The sequence below is a fragment of the Thalassophryne amazonica genome, chromosome 13 (assembly GCF_902500255.1).
Source record: "Thalassophryne amazonica chromosome 13, fThaAma1.1, whole genome shotgun sequence".
Taxonomy (NCBI): domain Eukaryota; kingdom Metazoa; phylum Chordata; class Actinopteri; order Batrachoidiformes; family Batrachoididae; genus Thalassophryne; species Thalassophryne amazonica.
This window is the reverse complement of record NC_047115.1, coordinates 86,578,449-86,596,557: the sequence shown is the minus strand read 5'-3', so window position 1 is coordinate 86,596,557 and position 18,109 is coordinate 86,578,449. Positions and strand designations below refer to the sequence as shown.

Here is an 18,109-nt window from a genome sequence, read left to right as displayed (position 1 = left end):
ATGTGGATGTACCCTACGGGAATAAGATTCTCCACAGCTCATCTTGCCGATGGCCGGATCGTGGCCATTGGTCCTTCATTACCACCAGCTCCACGTTCATCTCCACAGCGCACTGCGGAGGTTGGAGTGCAGACCGAGGATATGAACTGGTGTTTGGAGGCCCTCACGCAGGTGTTCCTGGATGAACACCTTCAACAGCCCGAGCCTGAGGATATTCACGCTGAAGCTTCACCTCAAACGAAGGATACATCACCACGGCCATCTACACCAGTTACACCGTGTTATACACGCGTCACCCCCACTTCACCATGCGCACCATCGTTCCCTGATGGATTATCATCTCAGGAATATGAGGCAACTCCGTCTCCATCGGGATTACCATCACAATCACCGCTACTGGAAGAGCAACCTTCTGACGGCGACAGCAATCTACAGATGGGCGGAGAGGAGTACGTGGTGCTGGATGAGTGTCGTTCAACTCCAGCTCCTCCTGTTCTGTCTCCGATGGTGGATAAAAAAGAAGTGCTCACCATTCACCCTGTCGACGACGACGAGGATATTTTTATGGAGGTATAGAGAGATCGGCAGAGCTTCAAGTCATGGAGGGAGTGTCAGGAAAGATGACTTTAAGCTTGCTTTCATCTTGTTTTCATCTTGGAATATAGTACGTGTCATGGGATTAATATACATGCTGTTGGATTAAATTGGACAGTGTTTGGTACTTTCCCGGAGTAAGTGAGGTCATACCGGACTTTTCCATTACAAATGGGGAGGCCCACGGAATGAACTCAGTGGTGAAGACGATGGAATATGTCTAAGAATGATTCTAACATGACAAGTATGATCAAATGAAGTATTAATGTGTTAAAATTAAGAGTTGATTAGAAAAAGTATTAGAAAAAGTATGTTACAAATAAGTGAAATGAATGATTATATGAGTTGTTTTTCATAAAGAGTGCAGAGTCAGAGGAAAAGAGGAAGTGATGTTGCAACGAGGCAAGAAAAGCTGATGATAAACAACTGATCAAATGATTAAGATGTTGGTAAAATATGAAATGAAAAATAAGGAATGAAAATGTTTGTATATGATCATATGAATTGTTTTTATGTGAAAGAGAGTTGTAATGAAATGATTGAATATGATTGATGTGATTCTAAAGAAATGATTTAAAAGAATGAATTCTCAGAAAAGCTGAAGTGTTAACAGAAAAGAGGAATTTGAGAAATAAGTTACTGGCAAGGGGCCGCAGATGACTTCCAGTAAGCGAAGGAGAAGGGAGGAGGTTTTGAGTCACCAGCGTCCCCATGGTAACCAAGATCATCTGAAGACAACAAGAGTCCAGCACATATATAAACTGTGAAACACCAGGAAACGGGGTTATTCTTCCAGGGAGAGGTGCTGTTGCCACTTCTCCCCTGCTACGAGGAGATCACAAGACTTGACCATCTTGTGAGCAGCAATTGGAATTGTGGAGTAAGAGGATTGGAGCCATAAGAGATCATTTGAGAGAGTTTTCAACTCCCACTCAGGCCGTCCAGTCACGGAGTAGCAGAGCACTGGAGAATAATCACTGGCCTTAAGTCTGAGTGAGGAATGTTCAACGTTTTCTCTCTCAAGGAACATCACAGCATACCAGAATGGATTAGATCAACTTTTGGTTGATTGAAGAAGGAATAAATTCTTATGTGGATTAATTTCCTGAAGGATTACAACATCACACAAGGATCGTGGTCAGCTAACGACTAATAGCTGATGAAGAGGAAATCAAGTTCATCGAGTTGGGGACTTTAACCTCAAAAACCTCCTTGTCTCACTCCTAGAAAAATTGTTAAGAAGTCAATCCAGTCCAGTCAAAGTAAGATCAGACAGTATTATTGAATCAAAAACAAAAATCTCTGCCAATCATTATTCTAATTATACTTGAATTACTGTTGTGAAATTATCATCATATAACCTATTTTGATTATGTTGTCGGCACTTGCAAAACCTGCAATAAATTTCCAAGCATGCAGTTAAAGTGTTAAGCCTCGGACATTGGATTTATTGATGCTTCTTAAGGTGTAAAAGTTAAAGTTTATTGGGTGTACAACATCAAAAAGTGCTCTAAAAGGTTAGTCTGGTTTTTAATGAAAATAACATATCCTGGGGACTCGCTGTATGAGTCACTAAAATCAAAATCTAGCAACATTCCAAGAGCCCTGATCCATAAGAGGAGAGCTGCTGTTAACGGGCGTGGCCGGTTCGTATCCTGGTTCCAGAGAAGGCTATTCGACCGGGGTGCAAGATCAGCGTCAGCGGGGTGGACGTCCGGACGGAGGCAGTGAGCGGCTAGACGAATCTCCTCGCCACCAGCTTGAACAGCCTTTGTGCAGCCCTGCCAGGTAATACCCGTGGAGACACGAAGGTCGGACCCCAGAGACGGAGAGCTGGTTTTGTACACTAACACACTCATCGGAGGGTGAGCGGTGTGCCGTGTATCTAAAAAATAACAGACACCCTCGTAACAACACACACCACACAGACATGAACATCTGTGTATTTGCCCCGTAACAACACACACACACAGACATGAACATCCATTCATTTGCCCCGTAACAACACACACACACAGACATGAACATCTGTTCATTTGCCCCGTAACAACACGCACACACAGACATGAACATCTGTTCATTTGCCCTGTAACAACATGCACTCACAGACATGAACGTCTGTTCTTTTGTGCAGGAACAATGTAAATGCGCCAGACATGACGTCCGTTTGTTTGCCTCGTAACAATGTGAACACACAGACATGAACTTCTGTTCTTTTGAGCAGGAACAACACAAACACGCAAACATGAATGTCCGTTTGTTTCCCCTGTAACAACACGCACACACAGACATGAACGTCCATTGTTTTGTGCAGGAACAACGCAAACACGCAGACATGAATGTATGTCTGTTTGCCCTGTATCAATGTGTTTGTTAACAACACACACACACACATGAATGTCCGTTCATTTGTCCTGTAACAACACGCACACAGACATGAATGTCCGTTCATTTGTCCTGTAACAACGCGCACACAGACATGAATGTCCGTTCGTCTGCCCCGTAACAATGCGCGCACACAGACATGAACGTCCGAAATTTGTTCGTGCTTAGGCTCAAATTAAAGATGGCAGTCAGAGGCTCAGCAATCAGTAGCCGATTATAGAAAAAATTGATCCAAGCCATCAGGGCCAGTCGAATTTTTGGAATCCAGCATCTTCAATGCACTACAGACCTCAGAGGCACACACACGTTTCAACTGAAATGGACAATCAATAGGAGGACATCTTACTCCAGCAGGTTCACTCTTTAAAGCAGTTTTTTAGGGCCAATGTTGAGGGATTCAATTTGAATTTCAATTTATTTTCATTTATATAGTGCCAAATCACAACAAGGTTGCCTCAAGGCGCTTCACACAAGGAAGGTCTAACCTTACCAAACCCCAGAGCAACAGTGGTAAGGAAAAACTACCTCTGAGGAAGAAACCTCAAGCAGACCAGACTCAAAGGGGTGACCCTCTGCTTGGGCCAAGCTACAAACACAAATTACAAAACAATTCACAAAACGAACATACAGGAAATGTTGTCAGTGCACAGGACGGTTTCTGGTACAGATACCACACCCATCTCTGTATGGAGCCACAGCTCAAACAAAGAGAAAAGAAAAAAGCAGAATCAAGCATCAGACAGACAACAAATACAGTGTAATTTGTCAGCATTAAGCAACAACAAGAACAGAAGAAATACTAAGGTGATCACCAGCCACTAGCCATAAGCCTCACTAAAAGACCCAGAATTTAGATAAAGTTGAGGCCACGGCCCACTCCATTTCCTAATAAAATTAATTTAAAAGAGTAAAAAGCATAGTAACATAATACACCAGTATGCTAGCCATATGAAAGGGAAAATAAGTGCGTCTGAAGTCTGGACTTGAAAGTCTCTACAGAATCTGATTGTTTTATTGATGCAGGGAGATCATTTCACAGAACAGGGGCATGATAAGAGAAAGTTCTATGACCCACAGACTTCTTATTCACCTTAGGGACACAAAGTAGTCCTGCACCCTGAGAACACAAACTCTGGGCCGGTACGTAAGGTTTAATTAGGTCAGCAAGGTAGGGAGGTGCCAGTCCATGAACAATTTTATACGCTAGTAGCAAAACCTTAAAATCTGATCTTACTGGGACAGGAAGCCAGTGAAGGGATGCCTAAATGGGTGTAATGTGGTCGAACTTTCTGCTTTCTGTCAAAAGTCTGGCAGCAGCATTTTGAACAAATTGGAGACCCCTAATGCTGGACTGCAGTAAACCAGAAACTAGAACATTGCAGTAGTCCAATCTAGAAGAGACAAATGCATGAATCATCAGTATCAGCCACAGACAGGATTCAAACAATTATGTTGATTAAAGTGATCAGACATGGTACATTTATCAGTCAAATGTATGGAATCTTTGACCAGGAAATTGGGTGGCTCACTTGAAGGTGTGACACTGTAGGCAGAACTCATAACCTTCCAGAATGTTTTGGGGTCTTTCACATTTTCAGGGATTTATTAAAAAATTGGATTTAGCCTTCTTAATGAGGAAAGTGTATTTGTTGTAGAGCTGACCAAAAGTTATTCTGTTTTAGTTTTCCGTGCCTTGGAGCAGGCATGGTCCCTTTGGCCTTTACACAACTATGCTCTGACACAGAGTAGGCTGATCCTGCCTCTTCCTGCAAACAGCAGGAGATGGAGGAACAGAAACAGTGATTCGCTGATGGTAGTGAGGAGAAACAGACAAAACGGAGACAACAAAATAATGAAATATTAAAAAAAAATTGTTGTGTGGGCCGCTGAAGAGGAGGTACTGCTGGCCCACCACCACTAGAGGGCGCCCTGCCTGGAGTGCGGGCTCCAGGCACCGGAGGGCGCTGCCGCCTTACAGGAGCAGCCAGGATGACAGCTGTCACCCATCACCGGAGACAGCTGATCCCAATCACTACGGAGGTATATCAGCAGGACGGCATCTCCACCTCATTTGCCGAGATATCGTTTCTACCAGAGAGGTAACGTATCAAAGCAAATAGAGTGCATCTTTTGGATTGAGCTAGTTTTTTGGATTACTGTTCCAACGAGAGGTGGAGGTACCTTTCCTGCTGTTCGGAGTCCTGGGTGCATACGCGCCCCCATCTAACTGTTCTTTGCTCCTCGCCAGCAGTACCAGGTCCGACACGCGGAGGCAGTGGCCACCTGGGAGTTCGGGACTTGGCGGCTCCAGTATTCCCGGGGTCCTGTGGCGGAGGAAGCCGTGTGGTTCCGGTCTTACCTTGGAGAGGCGTCTCCTATCTTCGAGCCTGCCCACACGACACTTTTGTGAATTGACTGTTGTCCATTGCTGTGATTGGTTGTATTCGTTGTGCACATTCACAACAGTAAAGCGTTGTTATTTTGACTTACTCCATTGTCCGTTCATTTGCGCCCCCTGTTGTGGGTCCGTGTTCCTACACTTTCCCAACAGGATATCTCGGCCAGCGTCATGGATCCCGAGGGGCGTCAACCGGCTGTTGAACGGCCAATGGAAGAACAGGACGCGCAGGCGTCCGCGGGAGGGGTAATCGGTGAGTTGCAGCGGATCCTCACCGCTTTCACGACTCGGTTGGATTTCATGACCGAGCAGAACGTCCTCCTGAACCACAGGGTGGAGGCTCTCGCCGCGCAGGTGGAAGCGCGCCCTCCGGGCGCCGCTGCGGCTCTCCCTCCCGTAGATCCTGTGCGTAACATTGACGTTCCACTGGTTGTTCAACGACCTCTCCCTCCTTCCCCGGAAGCATACATAAGCCCTCCAGAGCCGTACGGAGGCTGTGTGGAGACGTGCGCGGATTTTTTGATGCAGTGTTCGCTCGTCTTCGCACAGCGTCCCGTTATGTACGCGACCGATGCTAGTAAAGTAGCTTATGTCATAAACCTGCTTCGCAGTGAGGCACGCGCTTGGGCTACAGCGCTCTGGGAGCAGAATTCACGGCTCCTTCTGACATACGATGGGTTTGTGAGGGGGCTCAGAACCGTGTTCGATCACCCTAATAGAGGAGAAACCGCTTCAACCGTGCTACTGTCAATGAGACAGGGGCACCGGAGCGCAGCTGTTTATGCAGTCGACTTCCGCATCGCGGCTGCGAGATCCGGCTGGAATAACGCTGCCCTCCGCACCGCCTTTGTAAACGGACTGTCTTTGGTTCTCAAGGAGCACCTGGTGGCTAAGGACGAACCGCGGGATTTAGACGGGCTTATCGATCTTGTCATACGGTTGGACAACCGGTTAGAAGAATGTCGGCGGAAACGAGACAAAGGGCGTGGCCGGGCACGCGCCGTCCCTCTCCCTTCCGGTTCCGACCGCGCTCCGCCTTCCCCACGCTCCACGGCCCCTGCGCTCCGTGGGGCCACAGCTCCCCCTACTGACGAAGCTATGGACACGAGTAGGGCAACATTTAGGGCACCAGCTGCACAGAGGAGACGGGCCCATGGAGCTTGTTTTGTTTGTGGTGCACTAGAGCACCATGTGAGAGACTGCCCCGAGCGGTTACAACACCAACGCCCGCCCCTAGAGACTGGGCTAGGGGTGGGCCGAGACATTCACGTGGGACACACCCACATTGCTACACGACTCCCAGTCACGATCCTGTATGAGGATTTAACCCTGAAGGCCCCAGCACTGGTGGACACGGGCTCTGAGGGGAATCTGTTGGACTGCAGATGGGCCAGGGAGATAGGGCTCCCTCTGGTGGCGCTTACCTCGCCTGTGCAGGTTCGAGCACTAGATGGCTCCCTGCTCCCTCCGATCACACATAAGACACCACCTGTAACGCTGGTGGTGTCAGGAAACCACCGGGAGGTGATCGAGTTTTTTGTGACCCAGGCCACTTCCCGTGTGGTTTTAGGCTTTCCCTGGATGTTGAAGCACAATCCCCGGATTAATTGGCCGTCCGGGGTAGTGGTTCAGTGGAGCGAGACCTGCCATCGGGTGTGTCTAGGTTCCTCGGTTCCTCCCGGCTCCCAAGCTAAGGAGGAGGTCAGAGTCCCGCCCAATCTGGGGACGGTGCCGGTGGAGTACCACGACCTTGTCGACGTGTTCAGCAAGGATCTGGCGCTCACACTCCCCCCCCCACCGTCCGTACGATTGTGCCATCGATTTGGTTCCAGGCAGTGGGTTCCCGTCCAGTACACTGTACAACCTCTCACGGCCTGAGCGCGAATCAATGGAGACCTACATCCGGGACTCGCTAGCTGCCGGGTTGATCCGAAATTCCACCTCCCCGATGGGCGCAGGTTTCTTTTTCGTGGGTAAAAAAGATGGCGGACTTCGTCCATGCATCGATTATAGGGGGCTGAACGAAATCACGGTTCGCAACCGATACCCGTTACCCCTGTTGGATTTGGTGTTCACGCCCCTGCATGGAGCCAAGATTTTTACCAAGCTTGATCTTAGAAACGCGTATCATCTGGTTCGGATCCGGAAGGGAGACGAGTGGAAGACGGCATTCAACACCCCCTTAGGTCACTTTGAGTACCTGGTCATGCCGTTCGGCCTCACAAACGCCCCCGCGACGTTCCAAGCCTTGGTTAACGACGTATTGCGGGACTTCCTGCACCGGTTCGTCTTCGTATATCTAGACGATATACTCATCTTTTCTCCGGATCCTGAGACTCATGTCCGGCATGTACGTCAGGTCCTGCAGCGGTTGTTAGAGAACCGGCTGTTTGTGAAGGGCGAGAAGTGTGAGTTCCACCGCACTTCTTTGTCCTTCTTGGGGTTCATCATCTCCTCCAACTCCGTCGCTCCTGATCCGGCCAAGGTTGCGGCGGTGAGAGACTGGCCCCAACCAACAAGCCGTAGGAAGTTGCAACAGTTCCTAGGCTTTGCTAATTTCTACAGGAGGTTCATTAAGGGCTACAGTCAGGTAGTTAGCCCCCTGACAGCCCTGACCTCACCAAAAGTTCCCTTCACCTGGTCGGATCGGTGCGATGCCGCGTTTAAGGAGTTGAAACGGCGCTTCTCGTCTGCACCCGTTCTGGTGCAGCCCGATCCTAGTCGCCAGTTAGTGGTTGAAGTGGACGCCTCAGACTCAGGGATAGGAGCCGTGCTGTCCCAGAGCGGGAAGACCGATAAGGTCCTTCACCCGTGTGCCTATTTTTCCCGGAGGTTGACCCCAGCCGAACGGAACTATGACGTCGGCAATCGAGAGCTCCTTGCGGTGAAAGAGGCTCTTGAGGAGTGGAGACATCTGTTGGAGGGAACGTCCGTGCCATTCACGGTTTTCACTGACCACCGGAACCTGGAGTATATCAGGACCGCCAAGCGACTGAACCCCAGGCAAGCCCGCTGGTCACTGTTCTTCGGCCGTTTTGACTTCCGGATCACCTACCGTCCCGGGACCAAAAACCAAAGATCGGATGCCTTGTCCCGGGTACACGAAGATGAGGTCAAAACGGAGCCGTCGGATCCCCCGGAACCCATCATCCCGGAGTCCGCTATCGTGGCCGCCCTCACCTGGGACGTGGAGAAAACCGTCCGGGAGGCCCTGACACGAGACCCGGACCCCGGAACCGGACTGAAGAACAAACTCTACGTCCCACCAGAAGCCAGGGCTGCAGTTCTGGACTTCTGTCACGGTTCTAAGCTCTCCTGTCACCCTGGGTTGCGAAGAACCGTGGCAGTCGTCCGGCAGCGCTTCTGGTGGGCGTCCCTGGAGGCCGACGTCCGGGGTTACATCCAGGCCTGTACCACCTGTGCCAGGGGCAAGGCGGATCACCGTAAGACACCGGGATTGCTACAGCCGCTGCCCGTGCCTCATCGCCCCTGGTCCCACATCGGCCTGGATTTTGTCACGGGTCTCCCGCCGTCCCAGGGAAACACCGTCGTCCTCACGATAGTGGACCGATTCTCCAAGGCGGCCCACTTCGTGGCCCTCCCGAAGCTCCCAACGGCCCAGGAGACAGCGGACCTCCTAGTCCACCACGTCGTCCGTCTGCATGGGATACCATCAGACATCGTCTCCGATCGCGGTCCCCAGTTCTCCTCGCAGGTTTGGAGGAGCTTTTGCCGGGAACTGGGGGCCACGGTCAGTCTCTCGTCCGGGTACCACCCCCAGACCAACAGACAAGCAGAACGGGCAAACCAGGAGATGGAGCAAACCTTGCGCTGTGTGACAGCCGCGCACCCGACGGCCTGGAGTACCCACCTGGCCTGGATCGAGTACGCGCACAACAGTCAAGTGTCGTCCGCCACCGGCCTCTCCCCCTTTGAGGTGTGTTTGGGGTATCAACCCCCGTTGTTTCCGGTGGTTGAGGGGGAGGTCGGTGTGCCCTCGGTCCAGGCCCACCTACGGAAGTGCCATCGGGTGTGGCGTGCCGCCCGTTCTGCTTTGTTGAAGGCCCGGACGAGGGCGAAGAACCATGCAGACCGGCGGCGGGCCCCGGCTCCCACGTATCGTCCAGGGCAGGAGGTCTGGTTGTCCACCAAAGACATTCCCCTTCAAGTGGACTCCCCGAAACTGCAAGAACGATACATCGGCCCCTACAAAATACTCAAGGTCATCAATCCCGCCGCAGTGAGGCTCCGGCTTCTGGCCTCACTGCGGATTCACCCGGTATTCCATGTGTCAAGGGTTAAACCCCATCACACCTCACCCCTCTGCACTCCGGGTCCGGCGCCACCTCCTGCCCGGATCATCGACGGAGAGCCGGCTTGGACCGTGCGCCGGCTCCTCGACGTCCGACGAATGGGCCGGGGTTTTCAGTATCTGGTGGACTGGGAGGGGTACGGCCCCGAAGAACGCTCCTGGGTGAAGAAGGGCTTCATCCTGGACCCGGCCCTCCTGGCCGACTTCTACCGTCGCCACCCTGACAAACCCGGTCGTGCGCCAGGAGGCGCCCGTTGAGGGGGGGGTCCTGTTGTGTGGGCCGCTGAAGAGGAGGTACTGCTGGCCCACCACCACTAGAGGGCGCCCTGCCTGGAGTGCGGGCTCCAGGCACCGGAGGGCGCTGCCGCCTTACAGGAGCAGCCAGGATGACAGCTGTCACCCATCACCGGAGACAGCTGATCCCAATCACTACGGAGGTATATCAGCAGGACGGCATCTCCACCTCATTTGCCGAGATATCGTTTCTACCAGAGAGGTAACGTATCAAAGCAAATAGAGTGCATCTTTTGGATTGAGCTAGTTTTTTGGATTACTGTTCCAACGAGAGGTGGAGGTACCTTTCCTGCTGTTCGGAGTCCTGGGTGCATACGCGCCCCCATCTAACTGTTCTTTGCTCCTCGCCAGCAGTACCAGGTCCGACACGCGGAGGCAGTGGCCACCTGGGAGTTCGGGACTTGGCGGCTCCAGTATTCCCGGGGTCCTGTGGCGGAGGAAGCCGTGTGGTTCCGGTCTTACCTTGGAGAGGCGTCTCCTATCTTCGAGCCTGCCCACACGACACTTTTGTGAATTGACTGTTGTCCATTGCTGTGATTGGTTGTATTCGTTGTGCACATTCACAACAGTAAAGCGTTGTTATTTTGACTTACTCCATTGTCCGTTCATTTGCGCCCCCTGTTGTGGGTCCGTGTTCCTACACTTTCCCAACAAAAAATACTTTGATTAAAATGATGAAATATTTACAAAACACAAATAAGCTGATTGTGAAACATTATTATATTATGATTTGGAAGAATTGTGAAAAGAGCTATGAAGAGGATGAAGAGTGGAAAGGCAATTGGTCCAGATGACATTCCAGTGGAGGCATAGAAATGTCTAAGGGAGATGGCAGTGGAGTTTCTAACCACATTGTTTAATAAAACCTTGGAAAGTGAGAGGATGCCTAAGGAGTGGAGACGAAGTGTGCTGGTTCCTAATTTTAATAACAAGGGTGATGTACAGAGCTGCAGTAACTACAGACGCATTAAGGCCCACTGACACAAGCATGCCTTTGCTTCACGCAATAGCACGACCTGTGTCATGCTGGAGAGTAAACACGTCTTTAACGGGTGCAGACAGTTGTCCATTTTCATTTCACCTCCATCCAGTTACTGTCTCACCTATTCCCCACCTATTCCGCCACTTTCCATCATCTAACCCTTGATTCAGCTCTCACTTTCTTCCTCTTCCTCTTCAACTCCAAAGTCATCCTACAAACTACCATCCATTGTCCAATCCACATTACACTCTTTAATTTATTTGACAGAAGATATACTGTCATTTCTGGACTATAAGCTTCTACTTTTTTCACACACTTTGAACACTGCAGCCTTTACAATGATGCGGCTAATTTATGGATTTTTACAGGCTTTTTCATAAGTTGAAATACGTCAATTGATGCTGTCAATTGATTTCCTGAAAGCTGCACTCCTCATGCGGTGTAAATTCACACACAGTGTAAATATAAGGTCTTACCTGTTTGTTTGAGTGAAAACTCCCTCTCCAGCACTTTGTGCCTTCAGATCAGTTAGTGGATGCACGCGATGAAAGTTCCAAAAAGGAAAAGTTAAAATTACTCAGTTCTCTGTTTGGAGCAGAGACATATTTAATTAAAAGTTAAAAAAATATTTCTATGTTACAACATGGAAATCCGCGGCTTTCTTTTTAAAATTGGTGGGTGCGGCTAATATTCAGGTGCGCTCTACAATCTGGAAATTACGGTAGTGCACCTGTGTGCACCTTCCTTCACTCTTATGCCACTCTGTGCTCCTCCTCTTTCTTAAAATATCTATTCACCACAGCCATTTCCGAGCTTTTTTCACCACCTCTATATGATCTACTAATTTTTAACCCCTTCTAAGCCTATATAGCCCACTGATGGGAAATTTCATTTTTATTTGTGAGATGCTGACAGGCCAAAATGAGGCGGGTGGTAGGGGGTTAAATAGTTTATCCTAATTATGTGGCCATTTAAGCTCAGATAAGATAATTATAGTGGGCAAATTTAACATCCACATAGATGCTGAGAATGACAACCTCAACACTGCATTTAATTTATTATTAGACTCAATTGGCTTCGCTCAAAATGTAAATGAGTCAACCCACCACTTTAATCATACTTTAGATCTTGTTTTGACTTATGGTATGGAAATTGAAGACTTAAAAGTATTCCCTGAAAACCCCCTTCTGTGTGATCATTTCTTAATAACATTTACATTTACTTTAATGGACTACCCAGCAGTGGGGAATAAGTTTCATTATAGTAGAAGTCTTTCGGAAAGCGCTGTAACTAGGTTTAAGGATATGATTCCTTCTTTGTTAGGTTCTCCAATGCCATATACCAACACAGTGCAGAGTAGCTACCTAAACTCTGTGAGTGAGATAGATTATCTCGTCAATAGTTTGACATCCTCATTGAGCACAACTTTGGATGCTGTAGCTCCTCTGAAAAAGAGAGCCTTAAATCAGAAGTGCCTGACTCCGTGGTATAACTCACAAACTCGCAGCTTAAAGCAGATAAGACCCGTAAGTTGGAGAGGAAATGGCGTCTCACTAATTTAGAAGATCTTCACTTAGCCTGGAAAAAGAGTCTGTTGCTCTATAAAAAAAACCCTCCGCAAAGCTAGGACATCTTACTACTCATCATTAATTGAAGAAAATAAGAACAACCCCAGGTTTCTTTTCAGCACTGTAGCCAGGCTGACAAAGAGTCAGAACTCTATTGAGCCGAGTAATCCTTTTTGCTAAAGCTTATAGTTAGGGCTGGATCAGGTGACCCTGAACCATCCCTTAGTTATGCTGCTATAGCCTTAGACTGCTGGGGGGGTTCCCATGATGCACTGAGTGTTTCTTTCTCTTTTTGTTCTGTATGCACCACTCTGCATTTAATCATTAGTGACTGATCTCTGCTCTCTTCTACAGCATGTCTTTTTCTTGATTCTCTCCCCTCAGCCCCAACCAGTCCCAGCAGAAGACTGCCCCTCACTGAGCCTGGTTCTGCTGGAGGTTTCTTCCTGTTAAAAGGGAGTTTTCCCTTCCTACTGTCGCCAAGTGCTTGCTCACAGGGGGTCGTTTTGACCGTTGGGGTTTTTCTGTAATTATTGTATGGCTTTTGCCTTACAATATAAAGCGCCTTGGGGCAACTGTTTGTTGTGATTTGGCGCTATATAAATAAAATTGATTGATTGATTGATTTAATGTGGTGAGTATGTAAACAAACTCAAGGAGATGTATTCACCTGTCTGTCTGTTTGTCTGTGCAGTGAATTCACTCACCGCATTTTACTGGGTGCATGCCATCAATTTCTGTGTCAGCCTGATCCTGTCATATCTCAGAAGCTAAGCAGTGTGGGGCCTGGTTTGCACTTGGACGGGAGACCTCTTTGGAACACCAGCGGCTGCGTGTATTTCTCCAGGTAACACTGGAGTTGCGTCAGGAAGGGCATCTGGTGTAAAACGTCAAATCAAAATTAAATCAATTTTATTTATATAGCGCCAAATCACAGTTGCCCCAAGGCGCTTTATATGTTTAATGATTAAATGCAGAGTGGTGCATACAGAGCAAAAAGAGGTGAATAAAAACAAACCCTCAGTGCATCATGGGAACCCCCCAGCAGTCTAAGTCTATAGCAGCATAACTAAGGGATGGTTCAGGGTCACCTGATCCAACCCTAACTATAAGCTTTAGCAAAAAGGAAAGTTTTAAGCTTAATCTTAAAAGTAGAGAGGGTGTCTGTCTCCCTAATCCGAATTGGGAGCTGGTTCCACAGGAGAGGAGCCTGAAAGCTGAAGGCTCTGCCTCCCATTCTACTCTTACAAACCCTAGGAACTACAAGTAAGCCTGCAGTCTGAGAGCGAAGCGCTCTAATGGGGTGATATGGTACTATGAGGTCCCTAAGATAAGATGGGACCTGATTATTCAAAACCTTATAAGTAAGAAGAAGAATTTTAAATTCTATTCTGGAATTAACAGGGAGCCAATGAAGAGAAGCCAATATGGGTGAAATATGCTCTCTCCTTATAGTCCCCGTCAGTACTCTAGCTGCAGCATTTTGAATTAACTGAAGGCTTTTCAGGGAACTTTTAGGACAACCTGATAATAATGAATTACAATAGTCCAGCCTAGAAGAAATAAATGCATGAATTAGCTTTTCAGCATCACTCTGAGACAAGACCTTTCTAATTTTAGAGATATTGCGCAAATGCAAAAAAGCAGTCCTACATATTTGCTTAATATGCGCATTGAAGGACATATCCTGATCAAAAATGACTCCAAGATTTCTCACAGTATTACTGGAGGTCAGGGTAATGCCATCCAGAGTGAGGATCTGGTTAGACACCATGTTTCTAAGATTTGTGGGGCCAAGTACAATAACTTCAGTTTTATCTGAATTTAAAAGCAGGAAATTAGAAGTCATCCATGTCTTTATGTCTGAAAGACATTCCTGCAGTTTAACTAATTGGTGTGTGTCCTCTGGCTTCATGGATAGATAAAGCTGGGTAGCATCTGCGTAACAATGAAAATTTAAGCAATGCTTTCTAATAATACTGCCTAAGGGAAGCATGTATAAAGTGAATAAAATTGGTCCTAGCACAGAACCTTGTGGAACTCCATAATTAACCTTAGTCCATGAAGAAGACTCCCCATTTACATGAAAAATTGTAATCTATTAGATAAATATGATTCAAACCACTGCAGCGCAGTGCCTTTAATACCTATGGCATGCTCTAATCTCTGTAATAAAATTTTATGGTCAACAGTATCAAAAGCTGCACTGAGGTCTAACAGGAGGAGCACAGAGATGAGTCCACTGTCTGAGGCCATAAGAAGATCATTTGTAACCTTCACTAATGCTGTTTCTGTACTATGATGAATTCTGAAACCTGACTGAAACTCTTCAAATAGACCATTCCTCTGCAGATGATCAGTTAGCTGTTTTACAACTACCCTTTCAAGAATTTCTGAGCGAAAAGGAAGGTTGGAGATTGGCCTATAATTAGCTAAGATAGCTGGGTCAAGTGATGGCTTTTTAAGTAATGGTTTAATTACTGCCACCTTAAAAGCCCGTGGTACATAGCCAACTAATAAAGATAGACTGATCATATTTAAGATCGAAGCATTAATTAATGGTAGGGCTTCACTGAGCAGCCTGGTAGGAATGGGGTCTAATAGACATGTTGATGGTTTGGAGGAAGTGACTAATGAAAGTAACTCAGACAGAACAATCGGAGAGAAAGAGTCTAAACAAATACCAGCATTACTGAAAGCAGCCGAACATAAAGATATGTCTTTGGGATGGTTATGAATAATTTTTTCTCTAATAGTTAAAATTTTATTTGCAAAGAAAGTCATGAAGTCATTAATAGTTAAAGTTAAAGGAATACTTGGCTCAACAGAGCTCTGACTCTTTGTCAGCCTGGCTACAGTGCTGAAAAGAAACCTGGGGTTGTTCTTATTTTCTTCAATTAGTGATGAGTAGTAAGATGTCCTAGCTTTACGGAGGGCTTTTTTATAGAGCAACAGACTCTTTTTTCCAGGCTAAATGAAGATCTTCTAAATTAGTGAGACGCCATTTCCTCTCCAGCTTACGGGTTATCTGCTTTAAGCTGCGGGTTTGTGGGTTATACCATGGAGTCAGGCACTTCTGATTTAAGGCTCTCTTTTTCAGAGGAGCTACAGCATCCAAAGTTGTGCTCAATGAGGATGTAAAGCTATTGACGAGATAATCTATCTCACTCACAGAGTTTAGGTAGCTACTCTGCACTGTGTTGGTATATGGCATTGAAGAACATAACAAAGAAGGAATCATATCCTTAAACCTAGTTACAGCACTTTCAGGAAGACTTCTACTGTAATGAAACTTATTCCCCACTGCTGGGTAGTCCATTAAAGTAAATGTAAATGTTATTAAGAAATGATCAGACAAAAAGGGGTTTTCAGGGAATACTGTTAAGTCTTCAATTTCTATGCCATATGTCAGAACAAGATCTAAAGTGTGGTTAAAGTGGTGGGTGGACTCATTTACATTTTGAGCGAAGCCAACTGAGTCTAATAATAGATTAAATGCAGTGTTGAGGCTGTCATTCTCAGCATCTATGTGGATGATAAAATCACCTACTATAATTATCTTATCTGAGCTAAGCACTAAGTCAGACAAAAGGTCTGAAAATTCACAAACTCACAGTAACGACCAGGTGGATGATAGATAATAACAAATAAAACTGGTTTTTGGGACTTCCAATTTGGATGGACAACACTATGAGTCAAGCTTTCAAATGAATTAAAGTTCTGTCTGGGTCTTTGATTAATTAATAAGCTGGAGTGGAATCCTCCTCCTCGACCTGTGCTTTGAGCATTCTGACAGTTAATGTGACTCGGCGGTGTTGACTCATTTAAACTAACATATTCATCCTGCTGTAACCAAGTTTCTGTAAGGCAGAATAAATCAATATGTTGATCAATTATTATATCATTTACTAACAGGGACTTAGAAGAGAGAGACCTAATATTTAATAAACCACATTTAACTGTTTTAGTCTGTGGTGCAGTTGAAGGTGCTATATTATTTTTTCTTTTTGAATGTTTATGCTTAAATAGATTTTTACTGGTTATTGGTGGTCTAGGAGCAGGCACCGTCTCTACGGGGATGAGGTATTGGGGGGATGGCAAGGGGAGAGAAGCTGCAGAGAGGAGTGTAAGACTACAACTCTGCTTCCTGGTCCCAACCCTGGATAGTCACGATTTGGAGGGTTTAATAAAATTGGCCAGATTTCTAGAAATGAGAGCTGCTCCATCCAAAGTGGGATGGATGCCATCTCTCCTAACAAGACCAGGTTTTCCCCAGAAAATTTGCCAATTATCTATGAAGCCCACCTCATTTTTTGGACACCACTCAGACAGCCAGCAATTCAAGGAGAACATGCGGCTAAACATGTCACTCCCGGTCCAAGACTGGGAGTGACAATGCCAACTACCAATGCGGGTCTGGCTGTATCCACTATGGCGACCCCGAACACAAACTGGGAGCAGCCGTATGGACAACAACATCTACCATTATCATTTCAATTTCCTACTGTTTAAAATTTCAGTTTTTGAACTATTAAAAAATATGATATCAGTGAAATGAAAAGTTAAAATTATTTTATACTCAAGTTTTGTGTGTGCACTGATGTCCCTTGTGTCCCTGCTGAATAAGGCTCCTGTGACACATAGCAAGAATTTGCCGGAAGCATGCCCGACACGGCAAATATTGTCATAACCCGATGCAGTTCAGGAGCAAAAGAGGCGTGGCCAGGTGTGTCGGAGCGCAGACAGACTGCCTCGTCCACACCTGTCAGATCGCATCCAGAGCGTATGTAGACGACAGAGACTGCTGTCAGACGGCCATAAAAGGCACTGCAGACTGTCCGATCTGCAAATGTCTTCATGGCAAACAAGCACAGGACCGGAGCGCCGTGTTCCTCCCTTTGCATACGTGTGGTCACCCACAGTCCCATTCAATCACTCCTTCACTTTTCCTTTTTATCCCAGCCCCACTGACCTCACGTGTGTGTGTGTGTGTGTGTGTGTGTGTGTGTGTGTGTGTGTGTGTGTGTGTGTGTGTGTGTGTGTGTGTGTGTGTGTGTGTGTGTGTGCATATGCTACATGGCCACTATGGCGCAGCACTGAACAGTGTCGCTTCAAAGTTTGCTGGCAGATGAGCCATGCTGTCTCCCAGACGGAAACATTCCAGGAAACTTTCTTTCTCTTTTTTTGCTGATTCAGGAGCACAGCGCAACTCTGGACACCGCGATGGTTGAATTATAACATGGGCTTATTTTTTTATGTTGGGTGTGAGGATTTTAACCACACGCTGCCTGGCTTCACCTCAACCTGCGCGCTGTGAAACACTCCGGACCACTGTTGGAGGTGAGATGCATGTTTATTAAATGTGTAAGGGCCTGCCACAAGTTCCATGTCATATACAGAGTTAGACAGTGATCATTTACTGCAGCGTGAGTCCCGTTCGGCTCCGAGCCTGACGCGCGTAATGATGCGTTACTGCACAGCACAGAGAGGCAGCTGCCCGTGTTATGATGGAGACAATAGTTCATATTATTTAAGTTGCCCGTGGGAAGAAATAGACAAATATCTGTCCTGTAAGG

General features: G+C 47.0%; 1 protein-coding gene across 2 annotated transcripts in view; it reads right to left on the bottom strand.

The window, feature by feature from the left end:
* hspa12a (heat shock protein 12A) overlaps nucleotides 1–18,109 on the bottom strand; it is a 342,644-nt gene that overhangs the window by 60,391 nt on the left and 264,144 nt on the right. The gene's annotated exons all lie outside the window — the stretch shown is intronic.